The sequence below is a fragment of the Manis javanica genome, chromosome 10 (genome assembly GCF_040802235.1).
Source record: "Manis javanica isolate MJ-LG chromosome 10, MJ_LKY, whole genome shotgun sequence".
NCBI classification, from domain to species: Eukaryota; Metazoa; Chordata; class Mammalia; order Pholidota; family Manidae; genus Manis; species Manis javanica.
Window position 1 is genome coordinate 43,615,263 of NC_133165.1, and position 16,529 is coordinate 43,631,791.

The following is a 16,529-nucleotide window of genomic DNA, read 5'->3' on the forward strand; positions in this document are numbered from 1 at the left end:
TCATACTTATCCATGCCCCCTAGGATAGCTTCCCCACTCCTCCCCTCTTAACCCCTTATAAGCCCCCACCTCCCTGACCGGGCATGACTTCTCCAGCCTCTATTTATGTAGATTGGTGAACCTCGCCCGGGAATTGCACTCAAATAAACTGCCTGGCCCTTTGTTGCCTCTCATCACCTGCTTGTTTTGGCTAGAATTTATCTTACATTTGGTGCTGAAAAAAAACAGGAAGGAGCATGAGCATGGGGCTCTGAGCGGCCATCAATGGCCCTGCCCCCTCCTTCTCCGACCCAGGACTTCAGCCTGCTCTCCGCAACATGGACTATTTTCTGGTGAGTCCCTCAGTTTCCCCCAGTCTGTTTCCCTTCCTAACTCCGTTTCACCTGGTCCATCCGAAATCATAGCTACATCCAGGTTGGGGCATCCAGACTCGGGGCATCCAGCCCATCTGCTGCGGGCATCTGGGATACCCATCCCTGACCCTGCAGGGTGGGAGATGTCCCTCACCCAGGCTCCCAGGACGTCTCCCCTGACTTGGTGCACATGGAACCCTGGGCGCTCCTCTCAGCAGGATTAGTTAGGGAGTGGTGCAGACATGGGGAACCAGCCCTCAAAAGCGGAGGCTCAGACCCCATTGCGGTGTCTCATTTCTAATTTGGCTACTCTATATTTGTCCCAGGAAGTTCGCAAATGGAAGTTAGTCTTCCTTTGCTCTCAGGCCTGGCCTCAGTATCCCTTGGACAACCAGTCTCACTGGCCCTCTGAGGGAACTTTTGATTTTGGCCTCCTCACCATCTTGACTAATTATTGCCACCAGAGCAGAAAGTGGAGTGAAATCCCATATGTGCAGGCCTTTTGGACATTGAGCACCCACCCAGATCTATGTGTTATGTGTACTCCTTCCCAAGTTTTGTTAGCCGAGGCCTCCACCAAGGACCACCAATCCCTACCATTCCTATTACTGGGAGGTTCTTCTCTGACAGACTCAGTGGAGGATCTCGGCTACCATCCTTCCTTCTCCTCCAGGCCCACCATGGGGGCCAGCTCCCTTCCTCAATGTTCATGTCCTCACCCCTCCTCCCCCCTCTCTCTCTTTCCACCATCTTGTTCCCTTCTCTTCCAGTTTCTCCACCACCTTGTTTTCCTCTTCTGGTTTCTCTGCCATCTTGTTCCCCTTCTCTTATGGTTTCTCCGCCATCTTGTTCCCCTTCCCTTCCAGTTTCTGCACCATCTTGTTCCCTTTCTCTTCTGGTTTCTCCACAACCTTCTTCTCCTTCTCTTCTGGTTTCTTGGCCATCTTGTTCCTCTTTACCGGTTTCTCCACCATCTTGTTCCCCTTCTCTTCCAGTCATGCCACCATCTTGCTCCACAGGTGCCGACCCCACTTCGGAAAAAATGGATAAAACTCCCCCATATCTTGGTCCCCTGCCTTCAAGTTCCACATCAATTTCCAGGTTGTATCCCTCATTGCCAGTGTCACCTCCTCCATCCCCTCCTTCAAACCTGCCACTGTCCTACTCGCTGCAGCTAGCGCCCAAATGGTCTAGCCCTCCTGTAACCTGCTTTAAGTCACAGGGGTCTCAGGCTCATGTGATGGCTCCTCTGAGGGAGGTGGAGGGGGCTGAAGGGGTAGTGCAAGTTCATGTTCCCTTTTCCCTGGCAGACTTGTCCCAAGTGGAACAGCAATTGGGGTCCTTTTCCTCCAACCCCGTAATGTTCGCTAAACAGTTTAAATATCTCACTTGAGCTTACAAGCTCACCTGGCACGATGTACATGTAGTCCTCCAATCCACTCTAACCCTGGAGGAATATGACCATATCACAGCACTGTGCCAATGAGGCCCACACCACAGATGAACAGGAACCTATGGGCAGGGAAGCTGTTCCTCTACAGAAACCCCTGTGGGATTATAATTCTCCCGAGGGCGAGGCGTGCCGAGATGGCATGGTTTGCTACTTGTTGGCAGGTATGAACTCAACCACCCAAAAGGCCATCAATTATGATAAGCTTAGGGAGATTACCCAGAGGCCTGATGAGAACCTGTCAGAATTCCTCAAGCACCTCAAGGAAACCCTAGGGGCTTTTACTAAGATTGACCCGGCCTCAACGTTGGGTTCCTCTATCCTGGTCATGAATTTTATAACTCTGTCGGCTCCCGACATTAGATGCAAGCTTAAAAAGGCTGAAGATGGTCCCCAGATCCCTCTAGGAGACCTGGTAGATATGGCATTTAAAGTTTTTCATGCCTGAGAGGATGAGAGCGAGAGGTCAGCTGCCTGAATGGCAGAACAGACTCATGACATAACAGCTGCTCTGCAGCTGGCTCGTGGAGATCGTTGGGGTGTCCCTGAAAATCAACTCAAACATCCGGGCCCTTGCTTTTGGTGCGGTGAAGAAGGGCACTGGGCACAGAAGTGCCCCAACCCATGCAAACTAACCAAACTGTGCCGCAGCTGTGGTAAGTGAGGTTATTGGAAAGTGGACTGTCCACTAGGGGGTGTCCTCTTCCAGCAGCAGAGCCTTGCGAGGGGCAAATGCCCTTGAGAGGCTACCCCTCAGACCTGCTGGGCATCCTTGAAGATTGAAGATGCCTGGACTTGGGCACCCCAATCACCCTCACTGAGCCCAGGTCCAAGCTGTGGGTAGTAGATAAACCCATCTCAATCTTGGTGGACATGGGGACTACCTACTCTGTTCTCCCCTCCTTTAAAGGGCTTTTATACCCTGCTAGGATCTCCATAGTTGGGGTCAAGGGAACCCTCTCCAAGCCTTTAGAGACAGGCCCAGTGGCCTGCACTTTTCAAGGCATCCCATTTACCCATTTCTTTCTGGTCATGTCTTCCTGTCCTACACCTCTATTAGGATGGGATTTACTCTGTAAGTTAAGAGCCTCTATTTCTCTCCCACCTTTTGAACACTTAAGTCCCCTCATTGCTTTAGTCAGCAAAGGAGGGTTGGATGACAGGGACCTGAGTTTCCCAACTCACTGCACTGCTGTCAATCTGGTCGTGTGGGACATCTCCACAGCCCAGTTTTAATACACCTTAAAGACCCATCCTGCTTCCCTTCTCAGCCTCAATTCCCTATTTTGCAGGCTCACCGAAGGGGACTACAGCCTATTGATAATCGTCTACTCTCACAGGGGCTTTTAGTATCGACTAACTCTCCATGCAATACTCCCATCTTGCCAGTAAAAAAGCCTTCTAGAGCATAACGCCTCATTCAGGACCTCCAAATAATTAACAAGGCTGTTATTCCCTTACACCCAGTAGTGACTAACTCATATACTCTTCTGTCCCAGGTCCCTTCCAATACCTCTCACTTTACTGTACTTAACCTTAAAGATGCCTTTTCACTATACCTATCCACTCAGACTCGCAGCCGATATTTGCCTTCATGTGGGAAGACTCTGACACCTGACAATCTAGACAATTGACCTGGAAAGTTCTACCTCAAGGTTTTAGAGATAGCCCCCATCTTTTTGGACAGGCCCTGGCAGAGGACCTCTTGCAACATTCAATGGGCGAGAGTACTCTCCTCCAATACGTAGATGATCTTTTACTTTGCAGACTCTCAAAGGAGGCCTCAGTTCTGGACACCACATCACTTCTTAATTTCTTGGCAGACATGGGATACAGGGTATCCCCTGCCAAAGCACAGCTTACATACCTCAGGCTAACTCTTAACTTCCACCACTAAAGCCCTAATGGCGGACCGAGTGGCTGTGATTAAAGTTTTCCTTCCACCTACTTCAGGACCCAAAATACTATCCTTTCTAGGATTGGTAGGCTTTTTCAGACACTGAGTGCCTAACTTTGCCCTTCTGGCCAGACCGCTTTATGCAGCTGCCACAGAGACTCCTACTGGGCTGCTAACGTCACCCACCAAAGTGGCTTCTGCTTTCAATCAGTTGCAGGATGTGTTGCTCTCATCTCCCCCATTGATGCTCCCCGACTTAACTAAGCCATTGACCCTATATACAGCAGAGAGGGCAGGGGTGGCAACCAGGATGCTGGTACAAGCCAGTGGGGCCGGTGTACCATCCCGTTGCCTTTCTGTCCAAACAGTTGGATACCATTGCCAGGGGGTGGCAGCCTTGACTCCGAGCCCTGGCAGCTGTGGAAAGTCTGGCCTGAGAAGCCCTGAAGTTAACTCTCCAAAAGCCCATTACTGTGTATTCCTCACACCAATTACAAGATTTTTTGAGTCATAAATCCCTGGCCTCCTTGAGTCCTTCAAGGGTACAAAAATTCCATCTTCTGTCCATTGAACATCCACAGGTAACCCTACAAGACTCTCCACCCCTTAACCTAGCCTCCTTGCTTCCCATCAGTGATCAGGTGAATCAGCCATTCATTCCTGTGTAGAGATTGTAGAGGCTCTTAGAAAACCTAGAGAGGGCCTACAAGATGTGCCCCTTGAAGACGCTGACTTGACTATTTTCATAGACGGAAGCTCAATGAAGGGGAGTGATGGGATGTGAAGGGTGGCCTATGCAGTGGTGACTCTGTCGCAGGTAATAGAAGCAAACCTACTCCCATCTGGGACCACCTCCCAGAAAGCCAAATTAGTAGATCTTGTCCAGGTGTTACAGTTGGCAGCCAGGAAGAGGGCCACAATTTATACTAACTCTAAATATGCCTTCCTAATTACACACACTCATGTGATTTGGAAGGAAAGGAGCTTCCTTACCACTAAGGGGACCCCAATCATCAATGGCAGGACTATCAGCCACCTGCTACAGGCCCTACATGACACCAAAGAGGTGGCCATTGTGCATTGTAAGGGACATCAGATTGGAAATGATCCAATAACCAGGGGTAATGCATTGGCAGACGCCACGGCCCGACAGTTAACATCCGGGTCTAGCCAACCCTCTGTGCTGTTTCTTTCCCCCTGTCTATTGCCCCAATACCTCAATGATGAACAGGGGAACGTTGGGAGATCAGGGATGGATATACCATGGGGGATGAATTTCCCTCCCCCAAGCCCAAGGCAGAGATATCATATGCAAAATTCATCTGTTTCTACACATTGGGCTGGAGGCCATGCACCAGTTTCTCTCCCCCATATTTTCCCCTTATGGTCTCCGCAAGGCAATAGATCAGGTGCACCAGACCTGCACTACTTGTCATCACGTCTCATCTCAAGGGGCTCTGAAGGCCCGTTTGGCCCTCCACCAGATGAGAGGAACAATCCCCAGACAGAACTGGCAGGTTGATTTTGCCCATATGCCTAAGCATAAAAAGCTTCGGTTCTCGTTGATACCTTTTCAGGGTAGATTGAAGCCTTCCTCACCAGCTAGGAAACACCTTCGGTAGTGTCACAGACATTGGTGGCACATATCATCCCCCATTTTGGCCTGCCTACCTTGCTACAGTCTGACAACAGGCCTGTTTTCATCTCTTGGGTCACTCAGCTAACAGCCGAGGCTCTCAATATCAAGTGGAACCTCCATATACCCTATCACCTCCAATCGTTGGGCAGGGTCAAAAGGGCTAACAGTCTCCTAAAAGACCAACTAACTAAACTGTCTCTAAAGGTAAAGCTCTTGTGGCCCAATCTTCTCCATATCGCTCTCACTCGGCTGCGTGCTGCCCCCAGGGGACCAGCTGAACTAAGCGCATTTGAGCTAATGTATTGCAGGCCCTTCTTACTGAACACAGGCCTGCCTGCTACCTCTCCTCCTTTGGCCTCCTACCTCCCTTACTTTTCACTGTTGAGACATCTCAGGGAACACACAGACCAGCTCCTACCCCAACCTACATCATCCAACAACTCAGGAGACGCAGTGATCCTTCAGCCAGGGAATGAGGTACTTTAAGAGAACTCCAGCCAAAATCGCTCAAACCCCGCTGGACAGGACCTTATACTGTAATCCTTACTACCCCCTCAGCAGTCAAACTACACGGGCATTCTTCCTGGTATCACCTTTCTAGGCTCAAATGGGTGCCCAGACACAATGATTGAGTGTCTTGTGAGGTGGGTCCTCTTAAGCTGTGGGTTAGTCATGTCAAGTGCAACCAGCCAGGTGAATAGCCCAGTGGTTTCCAAGCAGAGTTACTCTGCATGGAAGTTTAAGCTCCGACTAATTCTTCCTCACGGAACCAAAGCCCGAGAAGTAGGCATCCAAAGTTGCCCACATGTGGGTTGCCAGGCACCGATTCAAATACCGGTACACACAGACATCTTAAACACTTTCTCAAACCCTACACTGTGCTTTCTGTATGACCAAATCTCTCATACATGTATTTTCCAGCCCGACATGTATGGAGGATGTCATCTTGAATTAGACACATGTAGAGTTCATGCAGTAGAAGATACAGCAAGAGGAGTCTCTGACATGTTCTTCAGAATACACGATAGGTTATACATTACCATTTGTGACCCATGGGACCCATGCTGGGAAAAAGGAGTACAGAGCAAGCTATATGATAGGTACCAAGCCTCCCCACAGGGCACAGTATACATCAAGAGAGAATGGACCACTGTAAATCCCACTATCATGGAGGTCCTAAACACCCAGGTCCAGGTAGCTAGTAACATTCTGCAAACAGAACAGGCACTAAAACAGAGAATTCCGTTGGATCCATATCCCCATTCCCTAAGACCAGCTACAGTGCCACCATCATGGGCTGGCATCATCAGGGAAACAGTTCAGTTTCTTAACACTTCACACATCCTAAGAAACACATCCAATTGCTTCCTCTGTGCTTCTTTCCAACAACCCCCCAGTGGTGGCAGTTCCCATCAGTTTCTTTCAGACTATACAAGTAAATTCTCATGAGAAAGACTGCGGCCTCTTCCTAAGCAAATACCAATGTGCAAGATGAGCCTTAAGCCCGAGACTCAATGTAGACCCAGGACCACAAAGAAACAGCACAAGAAAGCATCTTCCTCTCTGACTTGCTACTTGACCCAATGCTCCAACATCACGGGGCTACCAATAAAAAACCAATGCCGGTGATGGGTGACAGTAGGCACTCTAATTTCTCTTCAAGGGGTAGGATTCTTCTGGTGCAATCATATGCTTACCCAAGGCATCAACAGCACCAGGGTAGGACCCTGCTTTTTGGTGATGCTGGTGCCCCAACTAACATTGTACAGCAAACCTGAGGTAAGACAGGCACTGGACGAATGGTCTATATATCAAAACACTAGACAAAAGAGGGCTGTTTTTCTACCTGTGCTAGTGGGAGGGAGCCTAGTTACCACAGTGGCCATGACTGCCACAGGGTCAGGAGTGTTAGGCCATAGCTTAGTCAGCTCTCAGGTTCTAGCAAGTCAATTGGCAGGATTAGATGATAGAGTGAGCCTAACCTTGGGAGAAACCTCAACCTCCCTCATCTCCCTCCAGCAACAACTTACTTCCCTTGCCCAGGTCACCCTTCAAAATTGGCAGGCCTTAGATCTGCTTATTGCAGAAAAGGGCGGAACCTGTATTTTCTTGCAGGAAGAATGCTGCGACTATATCAATGAGTTTGGGGTCATGGAACAAAGCATTAAAAAACTACAAGAACTGGGGCGGAGCCAAGATGGCGGCGTGAGTAGAGCAGTGGAAATCTCCTCCCAAAAACACATAGAGCTATGAAAATATAACAAAGAAAAATCTTCCTAAAATAGAGACCACAGGACACAGGACAACATCCAGACTACATCCACACCTGCAAGAACCCAGCGCCTTGTGAAGGGGGTAAGATACAAGCCCCAGCCCGGCGGGACCAGAGCGCCCCTCCCCCCGGCTCCCGGCAGGTGGAGAGAAACCGGAGCGGTTTTTTTTTTTTTTTTTTTTGGCGAGCGCTTTTTGGAAGCCTTAGAGGGACGGGCCCCCGTTGCTGGGGAGGCAGGGTGGCGGGACCGGTGAGGAGGTGCCTGGGAACGGCGCCGGAGGACAAAGAATATCCTGTGTTTCTCCCTGCGAGACCTGGGGGCGGGTGCCTGAGACCGGTGCCTGAGGACGGAGGAGGTCGCGCGTTTTTCCCCTTTTTTTTTTTTTTCTCTTTTTGGCGAGCGCTTTTTGGAAGCCTTGAAGGGACGGGGACCCCAGTGCTAGGGAGGCACGGTGGCGGGACTGGTGAACGGGTGGCTGGGACCGGCGCCTGAGGACAAAGAATATCCCCCGTTTTTCCCTGCGGGACCGGTGGGCGGGTGCCTGAGACCGGCACTTGAGAACAGAGGAAATCGCGCGTTTTTCCCCTTTTTTTTTTTCTCTTTTCTGTGAGTGCTTTTTGGAAGCCTAAAAGGGACAGGGACCCCGGTGCTAGGGAGGCAGGGCGGCGGGACTGGTGAGCGGGTGCCTGGGACCGGCACCTGAGGACAAAGAATATCCCGCATTTTTCCCTGTGGGACCGGTGGGTGGGTGCCTGAGACCAGCACCTGAGGACGGAAGAAATCGCGCGTTTTTCCCCTTTTTTTTCTCTCTTTTTGCCGAGTGCTTTTTGGAAGCCTTGAAGGGACAGGGACCCCGGTGCTAGGGAGGCAGGGCGGCGGGACTGGTGAGCGGGTGCCTGGGACCGGCACCTGAGGACAAAAAAAAAAAAAAAAAATCGCTTGTTTTTCCCCTTTTTTTCCTTTTTTTTTCTCTTTCTTTCTGTTCCCTCTCTCATTGTTGCTGCTGTTGTTTTGGTTTGGACAGTGCTTTTTGGAAATCTTAAAGGGGCAGGACAGGTCACTTAGACCAGAAGCAGGGAATCTGGGGATCTCTGGGCACTCTAACCCCCTGGGCAGCAGGGAGCACAGAGGCCCCTTACGGAGATAAATAGTCTCCTGGCTGCTCCCCCTCCAACGGGGCTCCACCATTTTGGAGGAACAGCCCCAGCCAGGCCAAGCCCACAGCAACAGCGGAGATAAACCCCAAAGCAACTGGGCAGGAAGCAGAAGCCCTGTCTGCGCGCAGCTGCCCAGCACAAGCCACTAGAGGTCGCTATTCTCCCAGGAAAAGGCTACAAACCAACAAGAAGGGAAGCTCTTCCAGCGGTCACTTGTACCAGCTCTGCAAACTATCTCTATCACCATGAAAAGGCAAAACTACAGGCAGACAAAGATCACAGAGACAACACCTGAGAAGGAGACAGACCTAACTAGTCTTCCTGAAAAAGAATTCAAAATAAAAATCATGAACATGCTGACAGAGATGCAGAGAAAAATGCAAGAGCAATGGGATGAGATGCAGAGAAAAATGCAAGAGCAGTGGGATGAGATGCAGAGAAAAATGCAAGAGCAGTGGGATGAAGTCCGGAAGGAGATCACAGATGTCAGGAAAGAGATCACAGAAGTGAAACAATCCCTGGAAGGATTTATAAGCAGAATGGATAAGATGCAAGAGGCCATTGAAGGAATAGAAGCCAGAGAACAGGAACGTATAGAAGCTGACATAGAGAGAGATAAAAGGATCTCCAGGAATGAAACAACACTAAGAGAAATATGTGACCAATACAAAAGGAAAAACATTCGTATTATAGGGATACGAGAAGAGGAAGAAAGAGGAAAAGGGATAGAAAGTGTCTTTGAAGAAATAATTGCTGAAAACTTCCCCAAACTGGGGGAGGAAATAATCGAACAGACCATGGAATTATACAGAACCCCCAACAGAAAGGATCCAAGGAGGACAACACCAAGACACATAATAATTAAAATGGCAAAGATCAAGGACAAGGAAAGAGTTTTAAAGGCAGCTAGAGAGAAAAAGGTCACCTATAAAGGAAAACCAATCAGGCTAACATCAGACTTCTCAACAGAAACCCTACAGGCCAGAAGAGAATGGCATGATATACTTAATGCAATGAAACAGAAGGGCCTTGAACCAAGGATACTGTATCCAGCACGACTATCATTTAAATATGATGGTGGGATCAAACAATTCCCAGACAAGCAAAAGCTGAGGGAATTTGCTTCCCACAAACCACCTCTACAGGGCATCCTACAGGGACTGCTCTAGATGGGAGCACCCCTAAAAAGAGCACAGAACAAAACACACAACATATGAAGAATGGAGGAGGAGGAATAAGAAGGGAGAGAAGAAAAGACTCTCCAGACAGTGTATATAACAGCTCAATAAGCGAGCTAAGTTAGGCAGTAAGATACTAAAGAAGCTAACCTTGAACCTTTGGTAACCATGAATCTAAAGCCTGCAATGGCAATAAGTACATATCTTTCAATAGTCACCCTAAATGTAAATGGACTTAATGCACCAATCAAAAGACATAGAGTAATAGAATGGATAAAAAAGCAAGACCCATCTATATGCTGCTTACAAGAAACTCACCTTAAACCCAAAGATAAGCATAGACTAAAAGTCAAGGGATGGAAAAACATATTTCAGGCAAACAACAGTGAGAAGAAAGCAGGGGTTGCAGTACTAATATCAGACAAAATAGACTTCAAAACAAAGAAAGTAACAAGAGATAAAGAAGGCCACTACATAATGATAAAGGGCTTAGTCCAACAAGAGGATATAACCATTCTAAATATATATGCACCCAATACAGGAGCACCAGCATATGTGAAGCAAATACTAACAGAACTAAAGAGGGAAATAGACTGCAATGCATTCATTGTAGGAGACTTCAACACACCACTCACCCCAAAGGATAGATCCACCGGGCAGAAAATAAGTAAAGACACACAGGCACTGAACAACACACTAGAACAGATGGACCTAATAGACATCTATAGAACTTTACATCCAAAAGCAACAGGATATACATTCTTCTCAAGTGCACATGGAACATTCTCCAGAATAGACCACATACTAGCTCACAAAAAGAGCCTCAGTAAATTCCACAATATTGAAATTCTACCAACCAATTTTTCAGACCACAAAGGTATGAAAGTAGAAATAAATTCTACAAAGAAAACAAAAAGGCTCACAAACACATGGAGGCTTAACAACATGCTACTAAATAATCAATGGATCAATGAACAAATCAAAATAGAGATCAAGGAATATATAGAAACAAATGACAACAACAACACTAAGCCCCAACTTCTGTGGGATGCAGCGAAAGCAGTCTTAAGAGGAAAGTATATAGCAATCCAGGCACACTTGAAGAAGGAAGAACAATCCCAAATGAATAGTCTAACATCACAATTATTAAAACTGGAAAAAGAAGAACAAATGAGGCCTAAAGTCAGCAGAAGGAGGGACATAATAAAGATCAGAGAAGAAATAAACAAAATTGAGAAGAATAAAACAATAGCAAAAATCAATGAAACCAAGAGCTGGTTCTTTGAGAAAATAAACAAAATAGATAAGCCTCTAGCCCAACTTATTAAGAGAAAAAGAGAGTCAACACAAATCAACATAATCAGAAATGAGAATGGAAAAATCACGACAGACTCCACAGAAATACAAAGAATTATTAAAGACTACTATGAAAACCTATATGCCAACAAGCTGGAAAACCTAGAAGAAATGGACAACTTCCTAGAAAAATACAACCTTCCAAGACTGACCAAGGAAGAAACACAAAAGTTAAACAAACCAATTACAAGCAAAGAAATTGAAACAGTAATCAAAAAACTACCCAAGAACAAAACCCCGGGGCCGGACGGATTTACCTCGGAATTTTATCAGACACACAGAGAAGACATAATACCCATTCTCCTTAAAGTGTTCCACAAAATAGAAGAAGAGGGAATACTCCCAAACTCATTCTATGAAGCCAACATCACCCTAATACCAAAACCAGGAAAAGACCCCACCAAAAAAGAAAATTACAGACCAATATCCCTGATGAATGTAGATGCAAAAATACTCAATAAAATATTAGCAAACAGAATTCAACAGTATATCAAAAGGATCATACACCATGACCAAGTGGGGTTCATCCCAGGGATGCAAGGATGGTACAACATTCGAAAATCCATCAACATCATCCACCACATCAACAAAAAGAAAGACAAAAACCACATGATCATCTCCATAGATGCTGAAAAAGCATTTGACAAAATTCAACATCCATTCATGATAAAAACTCTCAGCAAAATGGGAATAGAGGGCAAGTACCTCAACATAATAAAGGCCATATATGATAAACCCACAGCCAGCATTATACTGAACAGCGAGAAGCTGAAAGCATTTCCACTGAGATCGGGAACCAGACAGGGATGCCCACTCTCCCCACTGTTATTTAACATAGTACTGGAGGTCCTAGCCACGGCAATCAGACAAAACAAAGAAATACAAGGAATCCAGATTGGTAAAGAAGAAGTTAAACTGTCACTATTTGCAGATGATATGATACTGTACATAAAAAACCCTAAAGACTCCACTCCAAAACTACTAGAACTGATATCGGAATACAGCAAAGTTGCAGGATACAAAATCAACACACAGAAATCTGTAGCTTTCCTATACACTAACAACGAATCAATAGAAAGAGAAATCAGGAAAACAATTCCATTCACCATTGCATCAAAAAGAATAAAATACCTAGGAATAAACCTAACCAAGGAAGTGAAAGACTTATACTCTGAAAACTACAAGTCACTCTTAAGAGAAATTAAAGGGGACACTAATAAATGGAAACTCATCCCATGCTCATGGCTAGGAAGAATTAATATCGTCAAAATGGCCATCCTGCCGAAAGCAATATACAAATTTGATGCAATCCCTCTCAAATTACCAGCAACATTCTTCAATGAATTGGAACAAATAATTCAAAAATTCATATGGAAACACCAAAGACCCCGAATAGCCAAAGCAATCCTGAAAAAGAAGAATAAAGTAGGGGGGATCTCACTCCCCAACTTCAAGCTCTACTACAAAGCCATAGTAATCAAGACAATTTGGTACTGGCACAAGAACAGAGCCACAGACCAGTGGAACAGATTAGAGACCCCAGAAATTAACCCAAACATATATGGTCAATTAATATTTGATAAAGGAGCCATGGACATACAATGGCAAAATGACAGTCTCTTCAACAGATGGTGCTGGCAAAACTGGACAGCTACATGTAGGAGAATGAAACTGGACCATTGTCTAACCCCATATACAAAGGTAAACTCAAAATGGATCAAAGACCTGAATGTAAGTCACGAAACCATTAAACTCTTGGAAAAAAACATAGGCAAAAACCTCTTAGACATAAACATGAGTGATCTCTTCTTGAACATATCTCCCCGGGCAAGGAAAACAACAGCAAAAATGAGCAAGTGGGACTACATTAAGCTGAAAAGCTTCTGTACAGCGAAAGACACCATCAATAGAACAAAAAGGAACCCTACAGTATGGGAGAATATATTTGAAAATGACAGATCTGATAAAGGCTTGACGTCCAGAATATATAAAGAGCTCACACACCTCAACAAACAAAAAACAAATAACCCAATTAAAAAATGGGCAGAGGAACTGAACAGACAGTTCTCCAAAAAAGAAATACAGATGGCCAAGAGACACATGAAAAGATGCTCCACATCGCTAATTATCAGAGAAATGCAAATTAAAACTACAATGAGGTATCACCTCACACCAGTAAGGATAGCTGCCATTCAAAAGACAAACAACAACAAATGTTGGCGAGGCTGTGGAGAAAGGGGAACCCTCCTACACTGCTGGTGGGAATGTAAATTAGTTCAACCATTGTGGAAAGCAGTATGGAGGTGCATCAAAATGCTCAAAACAGACCTACCATTTGACCCAGGAATTCCACTCCTAGGAATTTACCCTAAGAACGCAGCAATCAAGTTTGAGAAAGACAGATGCACTCCTATGTTTATCGCAGCACTATTTACAATAGCCAAGAATTGGAAGCAACCTAAATGTCCATCTGTAGATGAATGGATAAAGAAGATGTGGTACATATACACAATGGAATACTACTCAGCCATAAGAAGTGGAAAAATCCAACCATTTGCAGCAACATGGATGGAGCTGGAGAGTATTATGCTCAGTGAAATAAGCCAAGCGGAGAAAGAGAAATACCAAATGATTTCACTCATCTGAGGAGTATAGGAACAAAGGAAAAACTGAAGGAACAAAACAGCAGCAGAATTACAGAACCCAAAAATGGACTAACAGGTACCAAAGGGAAAGGAACTGGGGAGGATGGGTGGGCAGGGAGGGATAAGGGGGGGGAAGAAGAAGGGGGGTATTAAGATTAGCATGCATGGGGGGGAGGGAGAAAGGGGAGGGTGGGCTGCACAACACAGAGAGGACAAGTAGTGACTCTACCACATTTTGCTAAGCTGATGGACAGTAACCGTAATGTGGTTGTTAGGGGGGACCTGATATAGGGGAGAGCATAGTAAACATAGTATTCTTCAGGTAAGTGTAGATTAAAAATTTAAAAAAAAGAAAGAAAGAAAGAAAGAAAAGGGGGATTACTCCTTAACAGGATAAAACTATTGGTAAATCAAAGATCAACTCATGCTTTAAATATCCTTAATGTTGATCACTTAAAGGGTGTCAGATGATCAGCTATGGAGGTACTCTTTTCTGATAATATTCCTTTCTCTTAATTAAAAAAAAAAAAAAAAAGCAGTTACTGTGTGCTGACCTCCAATGAGTTCTGCACAGTGGTATAGAGGGCATGTCAAAGTGTGGGCAAAGGGTCTGTTTGTTTCTACGCAGAAGATCAAGGCCTAGCTTGGATACCCAGAAAATGAACTAAGTTACGATATGAGGAGGAGCTTCCGGCATCAGCACTCTCTGGAGGACTCGTGCCGGGGGATGATCATCAAAAAGCCTCCACAGGGATCCGGACGATGCTGCGGTTGTGGCTGCATCCAGCCCACCGTCTCCTGGACTTGCCATAAGAAGGAGGAGGGAGATGTCTAGGCTGGCATGTGCATACAGTGAGACAACGAATTTGACTGGATCTGTACTGTTGGAACTCAACCAGGAGTTGGGAGGGGTGCAAGTTGTAGCACCCCAAAATCTCATGACTATAGACTATCTATGGTTAAAAGAACATATGGGATGTGAACAGATCCCAGAAATGGGCTGCTTTAATTTGTCTGATGGTTCAAGTACAGTTCGAAAATATCCATCATATCATAGATAAATTTTCACAAATGCCTAGGGTGCCTAAATGGTTTTCTTGGCTTCACTGGAGATGGCTGGTAATTATAGATTTGCTTTGTTTATGTCACCGTATTCCTATTATGTTAATATGTGTGTGCAAATTAGTTAGTAGTTTAAAACCTATACATACTTAAGGTACTATACAAGAAGATATGTCAAAGAAATAATCAATCCTCCCAAGTTTCCTTCATATGCTACATCTATAGCTTTTCTTCTTCCTTCCTAATTACAAACCTTAAATAGAATTCGTGCCTCATATCGAATTTACCGAGTATCATAATTCCTCCAGGTGGTAAAGATACCTCGAGACAAGTGCTGGGCATAGAAGCCACAGGGCATAAATCTGCAAAGAAGTTAAAAGCTAACCTTTGCAAACAATATGGCTTCTCTCTCACTTACCAACTTTACATTTCCCTGTATGGCCCCGGAAGATGACTGGTTAGCCAGAGACGGGTAAGATTCCTCAAGGGAGGAACAACCTAAGACAGGCACAGTCGCAGGGGGGCCATCAGGTGAGAATTTGGGGATCAACAGAGGTGAGGCTCAGAACCTCACCCCCCCTGCTTTGAGAGAAATCTTCTGCATCCGTGGATGTCTTGCTGCCCTTGTCTAGCCTGGATTAATACTTAGTCCATAGGCACACACCTGATCATCTGATCATCTACATTTGCCTTCTTACAGCACTAAACTATGTTTTCTACCTTTATCTTGCATCTACCTACCACTTCAGCATTTTATTAAAAATAAAAATAATAATAATAATAGGAGAAATGTGGGATCAACATATAAATCAAGTACAAAAATCAAATGAATATTCATATTTGACCTGATGGTTTATAGGTCATATTGCATGATCAAAACCGAAAGTTTCTGTGATGAATGCCCTTGTACTGTTCACCATGTAAGAATTTATTCACTCTGTAAGAATTCGTTCACCATGTAAGAACTTGTTCGTTATGCTTCAGAAGATTGGAGACTGACGAGAATTAGGCTTGAGATGGATTAATGATTGTACATTGAGCATTGACCCCCCTATACTGAATTTTATTGTTGTTAACAACCATTTGATCAATAAATATGAGAGATGCCCTCTCAAAAAAAAAAAAAAAAAAAAAAAAAAAAAAACTACAAGAACTACAAAGGAACCTCCACAGAGCACGAGTACCTGAGGGAAACTTTTATGGGTGACTTCAGTCCCCCAGAATGGCCTGGGTAATGCCCCTACCAGGTCCCTTAATAACAGTTTGTGGTTTACTCTTAGTTGCCCCTTGTGTTCTCAGGTTCCTCCAATAGCAGGTAACCCAGATGACCACCAACCAGATGTTACTTCACCATTATGCACCTCTTCCCACTGAATCCCCTCCTTCGGCCTAATACTAGCCTCAAACCCCCATGATGCCTCTTGTCAGCTGGAAGTAGCAAGTCAAGTCATCGCCCATTGTGACCAAAAGGCTGGAATGTTAGGCTGGAGGAAGGAAAAACAAGGACATGCAAACAGAA